The 14,220-nt window shown below is 33.5% G+C and overlaps 1 non-coding gene and 1 pseudogene across 1 annotated transcript; both read left to right on the top strand.

The window, feature by feature from the left end:
• The first annotated feature begins 523 nt into the window (after nucleotides 1-523).
• LOC128296588 (pre-mRNA splicing factor SR-like 1) lies at nucleotides 524-12,804 on the top strand (annotated as a pseudogene).
• Nucleotides 12,805-13,869: 1,065 nt separating this feature from the next.
• Nucleotides 13,870-13,976, top strand: LOC128279738 (small nucleolar RNA R71). The gene has a single exon (XR_008269934.1). It is a non-coding gene; the product is annotated as a small nucleolar RNA R71 (small nucleolar RNA).
• The last annotated feature ends 244 nt before the right edge of the window (nucleotides 13,977-14,220 follow it).

The following is a 14,220-nucleotide window of genomic DNA, read 5'->3' as shown; positions in this document are numbered from 1 at the left end:
CCCAATCAGCTCCTAGATTTCCTCCCTTATCTCTATCCTTATTCAATCCCGTACCCTCTTAAACTCTTCCCGATGCACTTTTATTTCAGCCCATTACTTCCTTTTCTGTACATAAAAATTAATCACTTAATTTGCTGTCATTGTGACTTGAACCTGGGTCCTCCCCAAGCTTCCACACGCCACTACATCCTTCCCAGTGGCGTCACAAGCCACTTTACCACTTGCTTCCTTGTGATCTATTTTTCACAAATAATTCCTAAAAGCCCAATTTATCAGAACCCCTTTCTCTTATAGAATTAAATTTAATTAAAACTACCGGGTTCAATCCTAAGCTTGGGCCTTCTAGAGGCCCACCAACATGATTAATCCTACACATAACAAATAGAACACAGAATTTTAAATTTTACAACTTTTACAGAATTCCCGAAAATTTGGGGCGTTACAAAAACGACACCGAAAGGGAGTCATCAGCATTGGCCCATATGTGACTCATCTAGCACGATATTTTGGGCTCCTAAATACAATGGCGCAGTCTTCATCGCTCACTCTCATTGGCCAGATGTCCCCACAGGGCATCCAAAGTATGCTCCATATGCGAATGACTGAGCGTCATCGTGGGTTCGACCCTCCTCAGTACCGACGTACACGAGCTACCGATGAGGAGGACACCTAGGATATTCTTGATGATATCCTTGTATTTTAGAAGGACCCACCTTCACAGCCACCACCGAGTCACCGACCAGTTCATGCGGCTGCTTCATTATCGAAAGTTTCTGACCACCTTCATCGCTTTGAGCAGTATTGCACTCCGCGATTCGATAGTATCAAGGCGATGCTACAACAAATTTGCCAACATTTTCACATATAGCCTCCAGCACCACCACCTCACGATCCAACTGTCGACGAGGACTATTAAGTCCATCTAATTTTCAAATTACTTTTCTTTTCATTTTATCTTTATTTTGGCATTTCTTTTGCACTTTCGTTATCAATTACTTACAAGACTTTTATTAGTATAATTTGAATATTATTTTATCTAGTTATTTCATTATTACTAACCATAATAACCATATACATATAAATCCCTTAAATATTATTGATGGTATCGCAGTTTCAAAAGGTTCAGTCGACGAGTACTACTAAGGCATAAACAAACAATCATCCACAACTGCCATGTCCTATTCAACCACGACCATACCACCATGACACCGACCACCATGATAACCTCTTCGCTGGGACTGTGATTGTGGAACCCAACCTCTACCACCACCTTCACCTCTATCTACATGTCACATACACATCACTTTCAATGCCTCTAAACCTATTCCCACTCTTTCAAATATTACATCCAAATCCAGGGCAGTTTTGCTTCTCTCCCTCTCTTCTAGTATTATGCTTATATTGCTATTATCTATCTCTGTACATTGAGGACAATGTACATCTTAAGTATGGGGAGGTTATTTATGTGATTATCAGAAAAAGACCTGAATTTTTATCTTGTTCTCAAATAATTTCTTCATATTACTATTAGAATAAATCTTGATTGACTTATGATTTTTTATTGATATGTTTTGAATTAAATCATAAGTAACTGTGCATTGATTGTTTAAACTTTAAGACACTAGAGGATCAAGCTTGATAAGTTGACTTTTGAGAATTAAAATTGCTAGGTTGTTTCCCTGAATTGAGGTATTATCTTGAAGTTTTGAATTTACAGGATTGACATCAAATACCTATAAATTTCGAGAGATTTTGAGCCTTTTAGAGCATACATCTTTCTTGCTCACTGATTGTTTTTATGAGTGCGTCAACATTGATTTGCTATTCTAGAACTTGCATCGATTATACATGCCGAGATCATACCTTTGATTTGATATACTAAAATGATAAAGACACTTAGGTTTTAACCCATTTACCTGCAAAAAGCCTACCCACATAATTGACCCCTAGTGAACCCCTTTGAGCCTTAACTATTATTTCTCGACTTTATCCCTCAATTTAAACCCACAACTTATTCCTTTTTTATCCATTAAGAATTTTTCCCTTTTTATTGACTCCCTTTTTATTGAGACTTAATTTGATTAGTTACCTAATTATGTTCATTCACTCCAGTTGCTAAATTATTTCTTATCATGTATTCTCCATTATTGTTCTTATTCTTAAAAAAAACCGTATATTTATTCAAATTACACATTTTTCTAAAGAGCTTGGATAAGTTATCGTATTGAGAGAAAAGCTTCCTTCATTAGTTTTGGTTAGTGTTAATTCTGGCACTTGTTTGTAATTCAATGACTAGCTTTATTTTTTCTAAGTTTGGTAACCTATTAAATTAATCCCAATTCCAACCCTCTTTTGTAGCCTTTATCCACACCTTTAACCCAAGCCCCATTGCAACCTTGTTAAAGACCTTTTGATTTGTGTATCATCTCATTATAGTGGTGGAGATTTGATTTTCATGCAAGCCTATGGTAATAACTTTTCATGTTTGACTGTTGAGTGCTTAATTATTGAACCTTAAACACTTTGAGTGATTTGAATGAATCATTAGTGAGGATCTCAACCTATGATTTTATAATTGAAATGCTCAATTTGGATTGTTTGAAACTTTAATGTTCTTATTGTTAAGCTCTTAATGTATGATTACTTGTGGATTATTTCGAACACTATTAATGAGAATTATAAGTTAAGAAGGATTATTTTATTTATGAGTTGAGGATTTTGCTTGAGGACAAGCAAATGCTTAAGTGTGGGGATATTTGATAAACCATAATATATTCATATTTTTACCCTATGCTTGGCATATTTATAGATGATTTTTCCTTGGTTTCATTGAATTTGCTCCTAACCCTTTGATTTCATGTTTTATACTCAACAAAGCCTATGATAGAAAAAAGAGCGAGAAACGGGCCAAAAACAGAAAAATTAGGCCTAAATCAGTGTTTCACACGGCCTAGGCACTTCTACACGGGTAATCCACACGCCCGTGTGTGACACACGGGTAGACCACACGCCCTTGTGTCATGGCCGTGTCAACATTAATCGAAGTCAGGATTGTACACGGCTGAGCACCTTCACACGGGCGTGGCACACAGCCGTGTTCCTATCGAGCCCAAGTCTAGTTCTACTTGGAAAAGGCTAATTTTAGGCTATTTTAGGCATTCAAAAGCCTATATAAACACCCTAGAAGAGGATTAAGGGGGAGACGGAGAGTAGAAGGCAGGGAAGTACTCAAGAATAGCCATCGGAATCACCTCGATGGCAGGATCTACATCAAGACTGAAGATTTTCATCCAATTTCTTAGAAGTTCTTTGGGTTTCTTTATGTTTTGTTGTTTTCCATACTTTGAGATGTTTTCCATTATTATCATGAACTAAACTCCCTAAATACCTAAGGGAGATGAAACCTAAGACGAATCTTATTACTTTTTGATTTATATGATAAATATTTGTTCTTATTCTTAATTGTAAGTTTTAATCCTTGCTTCAATATTTCAGGATATTAATTCAGGTTTTTGATATGCTTATTCAGTGGAGGAAAAGTCTTTGTTTAAGAGTAGATCATTCATAATTAAGTGGAGTTACATGCAATCCTAGGACGACATAAATCTACCAGATTAGAGTCAAATCTAATAAGGGAATCCATAGATCGAGTTAATGCGATTATAGAGGTTTTAATTAGAAAGAGATTTCAATTAATCAACCTAGAGTCAGTTGTTTTTAGTCTCGAAAGGGATATTAACATAAAACAGGGATTTCTATGGAATAAGTCAAGTGAATAAATCGTCTAATTCAAAGGTAGTAAGTGAAGTCAAGGTGGATTCTTTCTTGGGTATTGTCTTCTCAATCGGTTTTTCAAAAGTATTTTCCAACCTTAGTCTCTGTTGTAATCTTAGCTAATTAGATAATTAGTTTTAGGTAAATATTCTCTTAATTTTTAGGCTAGATAATAAAAAGATAGTAATTACTAGTACTTTTAGTCCTCGTGGATATGATATTTCTGGTCTCACCATAACTATACTACTGTTCGATAGGTGTGCTTGCCTTAAGTCGAATTTTTAGTTAGTTTAGCGATCATCACACTTCGTGAAGCATCATCTAATTACTTGATCTACACATATGCGAAAAAGAAAAAGGATCCTCCCAAAAATATTTTTTCACATCAGTAAAGAACTGTTTCTTTTGCTAATGTGTCAACCCTTTTGGTGTAACGTTAGCAGCTAAATAATTTGCAATATCTGCAAACCAAGGTTCCTCAAAGTCAGTATAGCAAAGAGTTGTTCTTCAGGGAATGAGTCATTTATCACATGTTCATCAAGCTCCTTGAGATGTGGATTTTCTAATATAGATAGATGATCTGCTGCAAGATTTTCTGCTCCTTTCTTATCTCAAATTTCTAAATCGAATTCCTGCAACAATAAAATCCACCTTATTAGTCGAGGTTTTACATCTGTTTTAATAAGGAGGTATCAAAGAGCTGAACGGTCAGTGTAAATGACAACTTTAGATAATATTAAATATGGTCTAAATTCATCGAATGCAAAAACCACAGCCAACAATTCTTTCTCCGTCGTCGTATAATTTTCTTGAGCGGCTGTCAATGTCTTGCTAGTATAATAGATCGGTTGAAAATGCTTGTCTTTTCGCTATCCAAGAACCGCACCTACTACAAAATCACTCGCATCACAGATTAGTCCAAAGGGTAAATTCCAATCAGGTGCAACTACAATTGGAGCATTAATTAATTTATCTTTAAGAGTATTAAATGCTTCTAAACATTCCTGATTGAAATTGAAAGGTACATCTTTTTCGAGTAAATTCGTTAAAGGTTTAGCTATTTTAGAAAAATCTTTAATAAATCTTCTATAAAATCCAGCATGACTTGAAAAGCTTTGAATAGCCCTAACTGAATTAGGGGAGGTAATTTCTCAATAGTTTCAAATTTTGCTTTGTCAACCTCGATCGTTTACTAGAAATTTTGTGGCCTAACACAATCCCTTCATGAACCATGAAGTGACATTTTTCTCAATTCAGTACAAGGTTAGTTTCCTCACATCTTATTAAAACTCGTTTTAAATTTTTAAGGCAAAGATGGAAAGAGTTACCGAATACCGAGAAGTCATCCATAAATACCTCCATAATGTCTTCTACGAGTTCATCAAAAATGGGCAACATGCATCACTGAAAAGTAGAAGGGGCGTTACATAATCCAAAAGGCATTCGTCGATAAGCAAACGTACCGTATAGACATGTAAATTCGTTTTCTCTTGGTCCTCAAGCGCTATTGGGATTTGGAAATAACCAGAGAGTCCATCTAGGAAGCAATAATACATATGCCCAGATAATCTTTCCAACATCTGATCAATGAATGGTAAGGGAAAATGATCTATTCTGGTGGCATTGTTCAATTTCCTATAGTCAATGCAAACTTTTCATCTCGTGACTGTTCGTGTTAGGATTAATTCGTTCTTCTCATTAGCCACAACAGTCATGCCTCCTTTCTTAGGGACAACCTGCATAGGACTCACCCAAGAACTGTCAGAAATAGGATAAATAATTCCAGCATCTAGAAGTTTAATTACCTCGACTTTTACGACTTCTTTCATGTTAGGATTCATCGTTTTGAGCTTGCACGCAAGGTTTATATTCATCTTCCATTAAAATTTTGTGTGCGTAAAGAAGGATTGATCCTCTTATGTCAGAAATCTTCCAAGCTATAGCTCTTTTATGTCCTTCAATACTTGAAGAAATTCATCCTTTTTAGTTGGCTGCAAATCTAAAGCAATGATCACTGGTAATGTGGAATTATTTCTAAGAAACGCATATTCTAGGTGATTTGGTAGTTGCTTCAATTCTAATCTAGGAGGTTCTTCCACGGAGGGTTTTAATTTTAATTCATTGTTTACCTCAATACCCTCATAGCTCTTCTATCTAAGTGAAGGCTCATTAGAATTTAGTTCAGCTTTTATCTTACCTATCATAGAATCATCGTCATTTTCCTTCTCTCCTTGAGCAAGACACAATTCCAACATGTCCTTATGTATGATTTTCTGTAAAGAATCTTGAGTAGTATGATCAATAGAATCAACAAAATAACAGGAGTCATCTTATTCTCTAGAGAATCTCATGACATCATAAATTTTAAAAATAATCTCTTCATCACCTACCCTAAGCACAAGTTTACCGTCACCCACATTAATAACAGCCCTAGTAGTGGCTAAAAATGGGTGACCTAAAATTAAAGGTACCTCAACATCCTCATCCATGTCAAGCACAACAAAATCAACAGGGAATATGAATTTATCTACTTTAACGAGTACATCCTCGATAATACCTCTAGGATATTTAACAGATCTGTCAGCTAGTTGAAGACTCATCCTAGTAGGTTTTGGTTCCCCAATGCCAAGTTGCTTGAACATTTTGTAATGCATCAAATTAATGCTAGCGCCTAAATCAGCTAGTGCCTTCTCAACATTTAAACTATCAATTAAATAGGGAATAGTAAAACTTCCTGGATCTTTCAGTTTGGTTGGCAGTTTATTTTGGAGTATGGTCGAGCACTCCTTGTTGAGTTCTACTATGACAACTCTTCAAACTTCCTTTTATTTGTTAACAGCTCCTTCAAAAATTTTGCATATGTAGGCATCTGTGAGATAGCTTCAACAAAAGGTAAGTTAATATGCAACTGTTTAAAAAGTTCAAGAAATTTACCGAATTGTGCATCCATGCGGTCTTTCTTCAACTTTGCTGGATACGAAATTGGTGGTTTATATTCCCTCAGCACCGGTTTTTCACTTGTTTCAGGTTTTACTCCTCATCTTCTTTTCTGTCAGATTCTTGTGGCAGTTTCTTTTCAGATTCAGCTAACACTTTTCCACTCCTTAGTGTAACTGCTTTCACATGCTCTTTTGGATTGGGTTCAATGTTACTAGGTAGACTCTCTGGTGGTCTCTCTGAAATCATTTTAGCTACCTGTCCTATTTGATTCTTGAGCCCTTGAATGGATGCTTGCTGATTTTTAAGTGCAGTTTCAGTGTTTTGAAAATGGGTTTCCGCTCCTGAAATAAACTTTATCATCATCTCCTTAGGGTTTGGCTTTTTCTTTTGCTGGTAAGGTTGTTGTTGGAAGCCTGGAGGGGGTGGTCTTTGATCCCCTTGGCCTCCCCATGAGAGATTTGGGTGGTTCCTCTAACCTGCATTGTAAGTGTTACTGTAAGGATTATTTTGAGGTCGAGGATTATTACCCATATAGTTCATTTGCTCGTTCTCCATGTTGGGGCCGTAGGGTGGTTATTCTGAATTGCTCATCCACTACAGCAAAACCGGTTTTTAGCGGCGTTTGGATAAAAAATGACACTATAGATTAAGCATTAGCAGCGCTATTTGAAAAACGCCGCTATAGGTCAAGCATTAGCGGCGCTTTTTAAAAAACGCCGCTATAGGTCGACCATTAGCGGCGCTTTTTTTAAAATGCCACAAAAAAGTTAAGCACAACGTCATCGTTTTATGTTGAACTTTAGTGGCATTAACGGCGCTTTTTGAAAAACGCCGCGATAGATTAAGCATTTGCGGCTCTTTTTGAAAAACGCCGCTATAGATCAAGCATTAGCGACACTTTCTGAAAAACATCGTATAGGTTGACCATTAGCGGCGTTTTTTCAAAAATGCCACAAAAAAATTAAGTACAACACCGTCGTTTTATGTTGAACTTTAGTGGCATTAGGGATGCTTTTTGAAAAACACCGCTATAGATTGAGCATTAGCAGTGCTTTTTTAAAAATGCCGCTATAGATCGAGCATTAGCGGTGCTTTTTGAAAAACGCCGCAAAAAACATTTTATCTGTTTATTTATTATTTAACTGGTTTATTTATATTAATTAAAATACAATTTATTTTAATTGAATATTTAAATTCTTCAAAATAATAATAACATGTAGAAAAAATTTGAAAGTAAAAACATAGAAAAATATTTGTTAAAATGAAAAAATTAAAATACTATTATTTAAAATAATTTTAAAATTTTTGGGTATATGACTTATTGTTTTTAAATTTATATATTAAATAATTTCTTATATAATCGTAAAAGAGATAGTATTAATTTTAAAATATTGAATTAATTATCATTATGGTTTAAGGTTTATGATTTAGGTATATAGTTTAGGGTTTAAGGTTTAAAAGTTACTATTTTAAGGTTTATGGATTATGGATTATGGGTTTAGGGATTATGGTTTATGGTTTATGGTTTAAGGGTTGAGATTTAATATTTAGGTGTTAGGGGTTAAGGGTTTAGGGTTTATGTGGGACGGCTATAGTCAATAGAGCCACTACCACTAGCTCAGGATTCTGCTTAACGCGCCCTGCCTTCGTTTGAATAGGAGTTAAGGGTTTAGGGTTTAGATTAATTAGTGTTTTTAATTTATATATTAAATAATTTCTTATATAATTGTAAAAGAGATAATATTAAATTTAATATATTAAAATTATGATTATAGTTTAAATTATTTAAGAGATAATAGATAAACTTTATATATATTAAATGGTTTAGATTTAAGGTTTACTTGAGATTTGTTAAATAATGAAATTTTATGCAATCAATTAATGTTTCTATATTTAAAAATATTTAATCTAATCCATTTGATATATAAAATATATAAAATTTCAAAATTTATCTAATTTTTAAATATTACTTAAATTTTTTAAAAATATTTATATAAAATTGATATGAAAGATATAATAATTCAATATAAAATTATAAAAAAATCAAGCATTAGCGGTGTTTATAATAAAAACGCCGCAAAAGGCAAGCAATAGCAGCGTTTATGATAAAAAAAGCCGCAAAAAATTAATTTATTTTAAATAAAACTGTACCGTTTTGATATAATACGTGGCTAAATTTTACTTTTGATTGAAACGACGCTGTTTTATTTCTCTCCCCCCAATTCACTCTTCTTTCCCAATTCCATTTTCTTTCTCAGCGATTCTCAGCCTGTACTTTTATTTCTCTTCCTCCATTCCCTTTTCTTTCCCAATTTCCTTTTCTTTCTCAATTCCCTTTTCTTTCTCAGCCTTTCTCAACATGTTCTTCTAATTTATACCCGAAAAACTTGATTAGTCTCTCATTTTTGTTTTTAATAGGTAAGAGGTAAGCCTAAGCTCTCATCTCTTCGACTTAGGGTTTATTGTTTATCCTCCTCCTATCAATTGCTTTGATTCCTTCCCAAAATTTCATCACTCTCACGCTTTTTAGTGGTGCGTTTCTCAATTCCTTATCCTTCCCTTATGATTTCTCGGTTTTCCCCCTTATCTTATGTTGAATCTATCTACTTTTTCTCTTTATTCGGTTATTTCAATTCTGGCCGAGGATATTTTGTCAAATGAAACTTTTTTAAGGGATTTGCTTTGTCGTTTGTACTTATTAGGGTTTTGAGATTTGATTGACGATTAATATGCTTCTACGCACGATGTTTTAAAGAAAATACCTTATTTCCAATTAATTTGATTAGGGTTGGTTTTTGTATCTCGAATAATTTTAAGGTTTTTTTTTAGATATTAGAAATCAGGATGGGTTTTCTGGTTCTTTTGATTCTGTTTCTTTTCTCTCGAAAATCAGATGATGTTATTTTGAGCGGAGTAAGGTTATGATTTATGACACTTTGTGTGTAGTCTTGTGTTGACAGTGTGGGGTATTGTCATGGAGATACAGACATGTGCTAAACCGACTGATTCACTGTTAGAGAAGGTGCTTTGTATGAATATATTATCTTCTGAATATTTCAAAGAGCTTTATTGATTAAAGACTTACCATGAAGTCATTGATGAAATTTACAATCAAGATGATCATGTCGAACCTTGGATGACTGGGAATTGTCGTGGTCCTTCTACTACATTCTGCCTTCTTTACAAGTTTTTTTACCAAGAAACTTGCTGTCAAGCAAATGCATGGGCTACTGAAGCACCCTGATTCTCCTTACATTAGAGCAGTAAGTAGAAGTTTTGCCGTTTATCTTTTCTTATTTGTTTTCCCAACCATGTAGAAATTGTTTGTTGGAAGAGAGGATGGATAGTCGTTTCACCGTTGTTTTTGGATTTATTCATGTCTATTGATTTTTGATGTGTAATGCGGTTGAGCTTTCCCACTTTTGTACATTTGTTATCAACTTATAGTTCATTACTATTGTTGTGAATCTGAAGTTGTCATTACAACCTGATTATGGTTTAAACATGACTTCGTTACTCTATCATTGTTGTTTGTATTTTTGGACATTTTAAAAGTTATAAGTGCTTGCTTAGTTAAGTGGACTGCCTGACCAAGTTTGCCTTATTTTTCTTTTATTTGTAAAAATAAATATGTAAGCATTATAATATTATTGTTTTACATAGCAGATTTCCTCGTTAAATGTTTGATTTTTTTTTTGTTTAGAGCAGATCCTTTCACTAAGAAGGATTGGTACGATATCAAGGCTCATTCGTCACTCGTACTCAGGGTACCAAGGTTTTTTCTTTTAGAAAATTATTTATTTATTGCCCTCTTGAATTTTGTTTTAGGGTTTAATTTGACTGTGATAATAGTAAAATTAAGTCTGTTATAAAATTTTCCCTCAATCTGTCTTTGGAACCTTGATTCATTTGTTGCCATGCGACTTAGTTCAATGCTTCTGAATGTTAGTCTTTGATTGTTTGTTTATGGTTTATTGAAACCAAACCTAACCAGGTACCTAGTGGGGTTTTCCTTGTTAGTTGATGTTCATGTTCAAAGTAAATCCTGAGAGAGAAAGAGAGATAAACTAAAGTCATGGTCTTTAAGGTTAAAATATACTCAGATTGGTTATTGTTTACTATTTAGTCATATGGAAACTGACTTACCCTAAGCTGTAGCTTTGAAACAATTATAGGTAGCTAATTTTATGAGAAGATTTCTAGTTTGATTCTGCCTATGTCATAAAAACTTGAATTGATAGATGAAAAAATATTGAGTGAAGTGATAACCTATATTACATTTTAAAAAGAGAATGTATGTTTAAATTTTCAAGGTAATATTATTGAAAGAGACAGATACAAACTTCAAATATAATATTAACAATAAATTTGACGAGAAAAATATAAAAAAAAATCATAAAAACTTTGAGTTTTAAACCAAAAAAGGAAGGGAAAATGTTAAACATAAATAAAACGTTACAAATTTAATGTCAAAATTCGAGTCTCATCAATATTTTTGTTTCACTCTTTAGGAGCTTTGCAATTTCTTATATATCTCTATGAATGAACTCTGAACTCAATGCATTTTCTTATATATTTTCTATCCGACATCCATTTTTTGGTCACAAATGATTAAAATATATATGATTAAAATCATAGACTTCTTTTGATGTTTTTGTCTTATATATGATTAAAATATATATGATCTAAAAGCAAGAGAGAAGGAACTTAAAGCAAAAGAGGCTGAATCAATAAGCGTGAATGTAATTTGTTGTTGGTCATTTACGTGAGAGTGAGGTCGCCTTGAATAATAAGTGTGGTGCTTCCGATTTATTTTTGCAAGACTCGATATCAATTGTGATAAGTTGTTCCTTTCGCTTTATAGCTACAAATTATACAGATTTCAAGTAATTTAAATATTGCTATCTTGGCACAAAAAATCAAAACCATAGTTTTTGAATCAATTTCCAATTCATATTTCAGTTTAGTTTTTCTAGCTGAATGCTTGTAAAATATCTTTATGTTCTGTAGTCTTTTTATTATGAAAATACTAAAATTATGCAATGACTTGATTCTTATATGTTCGGATGCAATATGTAACTGTGTTGTATGTAAGGTGGTTTTGCTATTCATTTTGCTTTTAGATTAATTTGTCCTTGTAGTAACTGAATGTTAACTTTATATTTTGCAGGAGTTGAGAAGGAAAGAGGATGTAATAGCACGAGGTAGGTTCTTTTTTGTTTTTTATCATGATGAGTCCCGAGTTTATCCATTACCAGTTTGATTTTGACATGAGTTCTTGACATGAGTCCCTTAAACATCTTTTGCTTTTTTCTTCCAAAAGTTTAACGTCTTTCCATTAGAGTTTCATCGTCAAGTTTATCTCCTCTTCCTTTTGATCGACATTTTCAATACTTTGGGTTCAAGATCCCTTATATGCTAGAGGTATAGAGTTCGAACTTTGGCATGAGCTTGTTTTTCAGCAACTATGGCATTTTGCGCTCATCTTCAACGATTAGACACTTCAAAGTGACTAAAGATAATACCAAATTTGTTTGAATGAAAAATAATAACTTTATCAATGCTATTGGACATAGAAATTAAGATTATGATAACTAAAAACCTGTGATATTTGTGAGCTTAATAAAAAAAGTGAAACATGTTATGAGTCACATGAAATCGAGAAAGGAGATAGACATTAAACACGTGAGGTTCGTCATGACATCTCCTTTAACCTTCATTTGACCATTTTTGTCTTTTTCATATATGGCTACTTATTTTCTTTTTGAGGCCTTTACAAGTCCATCAACATGAAACTGGACTTATGCCTGTCACATATTTACAACGACATTAGCATTTACGATTAGCCTAGCATCAGTTTTTTTATTATGGGTTTACTTTTTACTGATTTCACTTTTATTACAGTAAATGGTATAGCTAATTTCCTTGTTTTGCTCAATCAGGTGACCTAGATTCCGTTTAACAATTTTCTTTATTGCTGGAACAAGTCTTATCCTGATATAAACCTAATGTATCTATTTTGGTAATTCCATGTTTCATTTGATTTATTGATTACAATTGTGATTGTTTGTTGCAGGGTTTTGGTTTTGATTTTAAACCTTATGTCCACCCAACCTATAATGCAATAATGTCTCGCTTGACTAACCAAGATCAAGATCAAAGTACTTCACTAAGTTATATATGCAGGCATTGCAATACTTTGGCTTCATCTAAGCTTGAACCAGCCCTCTGTTGTATATTGTTTCTTCTTCTTTTCTGATTTTTTTTCCTTTGATTAATGAGAGGTGATGATGATTTGGCATTCTTTTCTCACCAAGATGAATTTTGTTTTAGAAATTGTAATACTTTGTGAGTGTGTCTGTGTGTGTGTGTGTTTTTTTTATGTATTAAATTACATGTTGAATCAATGTTTATGTATTAAATTTAAATTCATTAATTTTTATATTTAGTTTTGAAGTTTAAATTTTAATAGAAAATTTAATTTAATTAATATTTTTATTTATCCTTAAAAGTATATAGTTTAAAGTTCAAATTTCAAAATTAAACATAATATAATATTTAACATAGAAATAAATATTATTTAATTAAAATAAAATAATTTTTTTAAAGGTCATGATCTTTAGTGGCGTTTGTGAGAAAAGCGTCGCTAAAGGTCATGTTTTTTAGCGGTGTTTGTGGAAAAAGTGCCGTTAAAGGTCATGTTCTATAGCGGCGTTTTTTTCATAAACGCCACAAAATGTTAGCGGCGTTGTCTTTAGCGGCGTTTTTTGCGGCGTTTGTAAAAGCGCCACTATAGGCCCAAAAAGAACGCCGCTAAAAACCTATTTTACTGTAGTGATCTCACCACCACTTGCATCACACTGCATTACTGGATGTACCTGCGTAGAACCAAATAAACCATCAATCTTCCTATTCAAAAGTTCTACCTGATTTGAAAGCATAGTAATCGAATCAATGTTAAAAACGTCGGTTGCTTTTTTCGGCTTTGTCCTCATGACTTGCCACCGATAATTATTCAGTGACATCTCTTCTATGAACTCATAAGCCTCTTCAGGTGTCTTATTATTGATAGTTCCTCCAATAGCTACGTCGATCATTTGTCTAGTTGAGGGATTCAAACCATTGTGGAAAGTTTGAACCTGTAGCCAAAGAGGTAACCCATGGTGAGGGCACCTTCTCAATAAATCCTTGTATCTCTCCCATGCATCATAAAGTATTTCTAAATCCATCTGCACAAAAGAAGAGATGTCATTCCTTAACTTTGCCATTTTAGTCGGCAGAAAATATTTAAGCAAAAATTTTTCAGTCATTTGTTCCCAAGTAGTGATTTACCTTCGTGGTAACGAGTTTAACCACTATTTAGCCTTATTTCATAATGAAAAGGGAAATAACCGAAGGCGAATGGCATCGTCAGAAATGCCATTGATCTTAAAGGTGTCGCAAAATTCCAAAAAATTTGCTAAATGAGTGTTTGGATCCTCGTCCTGCAAACCATCAAACTGAACA

Source organism: Gossypium arboreum, chromosome 8, assembly GCF_025698485.1.
Source record: "Gossypium arboreum isolate Shixiya-1 chromosome 8, ASM2569848v2, whole genome shotgun sequence".
Classification (NCBI taxonomy): domain Eukaryota; kingdom Viridiplantae; phylum Streptophyta; class Magnoliopsida; order Malvales; family Malvaceae; genus Gossypium; species Gossypium arboreum.
This window is presented reverse-complemented; position numbering and strand designations above follow the sequence as displayed.